Here is a 5,544-nt window from a genome sequence, read left to right as displayed (position 1 = left end):
GCAGGCCAGCTTCCTGAAGCACGGTTGGCACCTCTTTGTCCCTCCCCACCCTGGAGCCTTGGCAGCTGCTGGAACCCCTGGCACCGGGCGGGATCAGCCCATCCGGGGCCTAGGCCAAGACTTAATCTTCCCCTTTCTCCCTCTTGCTGGGTCTGCACGCACGACGCTGAGTCAGAGGATTGCGACATTCCCTCTTGGCAGGCTGGACAGCCTCCCCCCAGCCCCGTGCCCTGCCTTCACCAGACGGCCTGAGTGGCTGGGAGGGCTCTGTGGACGTCAGCATCTGCCCTGGGGTATCTGGGAAGGTCAGGTAGGTGTAGGGCAGAGGGGCCCTAGCGAGGTGATGGGGGATGGTCAGGCAGTGCATTGCTGAGCTTCAGTGTCCTCATCTGTAAATGGAGCTCACTGTCTGGTTGTTTGAGGTTGCATCCCAGCTTTGCCACTTAGAGGCTGTGTGACCCTGAGCAAGTGACTTACCGTCTCTGAGCCTCAGTTTTCTCCTATATAAAATGGGGGCCAAAAAAGTGCCTGGCACACGGGATGGTTGTGAGGGTCGAAGGAGCCAACGCATGTTGGCACAGGCCAGCACAGAGCAAGTTCCCAGTAAATGCAAGATATTATTTTTAAGTGACAGCTATTATTAATAGAGATTATGGGAGTGGCTGCCACAGAGACATGCTGCCTGGATCCCCCTTCAAGAGAAGACCAGTGGCCCAGCTGGGGATGGCGGACAGCCGCCCACGGTTGTCTCCATCGAGGTCCCTCTCAGCTTGCCAGTCGGGGACACGGCCTCCTGGGCAGCCTCCAGCCATTGACCGAGCAGGCGGGGTGGGAGGTTCTGGCCATTTCTGGCCACTGTGGGATCCCTCTCATGGGCAGTCTTTGCTTCAGGGGCTCCCCCTGGGGCTGGCATCATGGCCGAATGGTTCCCCCTACCCAATCCTGCCCCCTTTCTCATGTGTGGTCCCCCCTAAACCTTTTGCCCTCCTGACTCAAAGTTTCTGCTTTCTGGGGGACCCACTGCGTGACACCGGGCTCTGGAATCAGACGCCCTGAGTGTGGGTCTCTCGGCTCTGCCTTTGTGGCTTTGGAGTGGCCTCTGATCTCTCTGGGCCTCGGTTTCCCCCTGTTGAGTCATGAGAGGCAGAAAGGACCCGATGAGTCAGCTGTGAAGCCTCTGGCACAGTTGCCTGGCATGGGTCCCTCATCCTCATCCATCAGGAGCGAGTCAAATCTGGGTCTACCTGCCAGGGGGCCAGTTTCCGGCTATGTGGCCGCCAGCAAGAGCTTTGCCCCGGGGGAGCCTGGGCTGTAAGGTGGGGACGCGCCCCTCCCTCCTTCCTAGGGTGGGGCCCTGGCGAGGTCAGGCCTGGAAAATCCCCTGGGAGCCTGGCACCCAGGGATGCTCAGGAGCCAGGTTTGTCACCACTGTGACCGCCCGGTCAGGGGTGGGAGGTGAGCCGGGGGGTGGGGGGGGGGTGGGGGGGGGTGGGGTGGGATCTGCAGGGCAGGAGCGAGGCTTCATGTGTCCCTGGTCTTGAGCGGACAAAGAAAGGGAAGTCCCAGGCTGGGAAACCGTGGTGTCCTGTAGCAGTTCCCTGATTCTAGAACGCACCGCAGAGGTGCCCGGGGAAGCCCCTCGTCCTGCTCACTCAGTCAGCAGGAAGGAGGGAGGATGGGCGAGAAAGAAGGCTGGTGGTCCGGGGCGGGGCGGGGGGAGGGGCGCCGCGCGTTGGGGGCTGCCTCCCTCATCAGACTAGAGGCCCCAAGAGTGTGAAGAAGGCCTCTGCCATCAGACTGGGAGGTCCCCAGGGGTGGGAACAGGTTCTCCATCCGTGTGGGAGTGCCTTTCGGGTTTGAACGGCACACTTCCTCCTCCATCAGATCAGGGTGTCCCTGGGAACCAGGGTGTGACTTGTTCGCAGACGCTGTCTCTCCAAGAGTGGGCGAAGCCTCTCCTGTCAGACTCGGAACTCCGCCCTGGGGTGAGTGGCTGGGGCGCACCTCCTGTGAGACTAGGAGTTCCCTGGAGGTGAGGTGGGCGTGCCTCCCTCCTCTGCGTAAGACAGGGGTTCTCCATCGGGCTGGGGGGCGGTTTTGCCCCCTCCCAGGGGACCCTTGGATGAATATTAGACTGAAGATAGTGGGCATGCCTCCACCATCAGACTAGAGCTCCCCGAGGCTGGGGCTGGGTCCGCCCTCCTCCATCAGACCAGCTCACCGAGTTGGGTACCTTGAATGGGTCATGGTGCTGGAAGTGCGTGTGAGTGAGATTGTCTTGTCCCCAGAATTAAACTACGACTTATGAGTTACCATAACTGCCTCCGCCATCAGCCTAGCCACTCCTGGAGGTGTATGAGCTAGGAGGCCCCCTTCCCAGGCAGCCCCCTGCTCCGGGCAGCGCCCCGAGCCCAGCCAGCAGGACACGGGGACAGCCCCTTCCCTGAAAAGCCAACCTTATCCCTGGAAGTCGGCACCTCCCTAGCTTGAGGCCACCACATCCCCTGCAACCACCGGGACCTCAAAATACAGATGCAAAAGTCCCCAGGGCTCCTGGGAAAGCTGAGGTCAAGCCAAGCCCTTCCTCCTTGAGCCGTGGATTCACCTCCCTTGTCCCCAACCGCCGTCCCAGTCGGGGCCGCCCCAGCCCTCCCACACTTTCCCAGGAGAGTCAGGACTGGGAGGGTGTGTCCCCACCACCGCACCCCGTGGAATCAGGTCACCAGGGAGCAGAGCCCTCCGCCGCAGCATGCCAGCTGTGCAACCCTGGGCAGGCCAGTTTCCACCTCTGAGAACCGTGGGGCTGGGGAGAGCCGGGAAAAATGGGACGGCTTACTGTCACACTCTGCAGGAGGTGGGGGTGGGGAGGGGGTTGGCTGGTGGCACTTACTTTGGACATTACCCACCTCTGGACTTGTCACTTCAGTCTCCTGTGGTCACACACAGTCACAGTACTTTTTTTTTTTTTGCTGAGGAAGATTAGCCCTGAGCTAACATCCACCGCCAATCCTCCTCTTTTTGCTGAGGAAGACTGGCCCTGAGCTAACATCCATGCCTATCTTCCTCTACTTTATAGCTGGGATGCCTACCACAGCATGGCTTGATGAGCAATGCATTGGCACCCAGATCCAAACCGAACTTAACCGCTGCGCCACTGGGCCGGCCCCTCTTACACTCAATTTTAAGTCTGCGAGGTTCGTTCATATTCTTACGTCTATTGGCATGCCTTCATTTGCATTGCTGTGTACTATTCTCTTGCGCAGATATACCACAATTCATTAATCCATTCTCCTGTTGGTGGGCCTGTGAGTGGTCTTCAGTTTCCTACTCTTTTTTTTAATGCTTTTTGTTGAGGAAGATTGGCTCTGAGCTAACATCTGTTGCCAATCTTCCTCTTTTTTTTTCCTCCCCAAAGCCCCACTACATAGTTGTATATTCTAGTTGTAGAATCCTTCTAGTTCTTCTATGTGAGACGCCACCACAGCATGGCTTGATGAGTAGTGTGTAGGTCCACACCCAGGATCTGAACCAGTGAACCCCAGGCCACTGAAGCGGAGCTTGCAAACTCAACCACTCGGCCGCGGGGCTGGCCCCCCTCTGGCTCTTTTGACCAATGCTACATGCTTCTCCCGGTGCCCATGAGCACACGTGTTTTTGCCTTATCCAAGAGTGGGGTGGTCGGGGTGGGGGGGTGTGCCTACGTCCAGCCCTGGATCCGGCCAGACTCATAAAATACAAATCATCCTGGTGTGCGTCTGTGTGTGCACGTGTGTGCGTGTGTGAATCTCACAGTGGTCCTCATTTGCGGTTCCCGGCTCAATAACCAGGTTGAGCACTTTTTCCCGTGTGCATTGTGCACTGGAGTCCTGGCAGAGCAGAATCTTCAGGACAGAATATTCTAGAGCCCTAGAATCTTAGGGACAATCAGTTCTAGAGTCCCAGACTTTTAGGAACGAGGTGTTCCAGGATCTGGGCCCCGGCTTCCTCAGTTTGCACTGGCGATCCTGCAGGTCTCTAACTCCCAGGGTTGCTGGCCCGATGGCATGAAACCGCCCGTTCACAGTGAGCGCTCAGTAAGTGTGCTTTCCCCTAAGGCAGGAATTTCATCCATTTTGTTCCCTTCTGTGCCCTTGGCACCTCCAACAGGATAGAGGCTTAATAAATATTTGCTGAACAAATGAATTCTAGACTCAAAGGATCAAAGGATCAAAGAACTTGCAATTGTATGACTTTAGGAGCAACGACGAACAGAATGGCAGGGATGAAGGTTAGCAGAGCATCTTAGGGAGTCAAGAAGGAGGACAATGCCTCCTTGGCAAAGCCGAGACCCACTGGCTTCAAGTTTTAGAGACGAGGAAGCTCCATGGGCAAAGGCCTCCTCGCTCAGGGTCCGAAAGGTCCCTCCCTCTGCTTGTTGCCCCTTCGCCACGTGCCTCTCACTACCATCCCTTGCTCCCCTCGCTTTCCCTCGGCCTCCTGGCCTCCTCCCATCTCGTCCTCCCCGCACCGCAGATGGATGCTGAGGAAGCCACTCCCGCCAGGGTCATCAGCAGGAGAAAGTCCAGGGTCCCGCCGCGAAGGCCCCGCCACCAGACACCACCTCCCTCCCGCCTTATCTTCCACCACTCTGCCCTTCCTCCCCACACCCCTGCTTTTAGTGGCCTCTCCCTCCTCCTTCCTGCCCACACAGGTCCCTTTCACAACGGCCTCAAGCGTGTGCTTCTTCCTCTAAGATTCAAACCAGGGCACACAGTAGGCGTTCAATAAACACATCAGGGGTCAGCGCCTGCAACCTCTCCTCCAGGAAGCCCTCTCTGATTTCTCTCCATAGGCTGGGTCAGAAGCCCCTACCAAAGCCCCAACCATCCTGGGATGTCACTGTCTGGGGGCAGCCTAGTCCCCCTCTGGGAGTGTGCTGTGTGGACCCCAATGCTGTCCCCAACAGCCGAGACTTCAGGGAGCAGGTCTGCCAGGCCCACATGACTGTTGAAAAAGACTTTTAACAAACTCTGAATTGTGTCCCTGTGATGCCATCACTCTGGGCCCCGGGGATGGCTCTACTCACTTTTCTAGGTCAACAAAGGAGTGTCCAGTGGTTCAAAGGGACTCAGGTAAGGCCTGACAGTGCAGCCAGGACCTGGCCTCCCGGGACACAGCAGCCATTGTCACCCGCCCAGGTCTCTGTTGCCAGTTCCACCCTAAAGGCTCATAAAGCCCTTCTGTTTTGTTTGTAAACGTTTCTTGCGTGTACCCAACGGTGAGATCTGAGGCCTCAGCATCCACCCCGGGCGCGCTTTCCTCTGTTCCCCATCTCCCTCTTCCTCCACTGGAAGCACAGAGAGGTTAGGGACTTTCCCTGAGGTCACACAGCCAGGGAAGGCGAAGGGAAGATAAGGTGTTTAAAATCAACTTTATTGAGGTGTAGTTTATACACAATAAAACGCACCCATTTTAAGTGTACACACTGGATGGCTTCTGATTAAAGTTTATAGCCGTATAATCATATCACCATCAGGATATAGAAGATTGCCAGTGACCTCAGAC

The sequence above is a fragment of the Equus asinus genome, chromosome 26 (genome assembly GCF_041296235.1).
Source record: "Equus asinus isolate D_3611 breed Donkey chromosome 26, EquAss-T2T_v2, whole genome shotgun sequence".
NCBI classification, from domain to species: Eukaryota; Metazoa; Chordata; class Mammalia; order Perissodactyla; family Equidae; genus Equus; species Equus asinus.
This window is presented reverse-complemented; position numbering follows the sequence as displayed.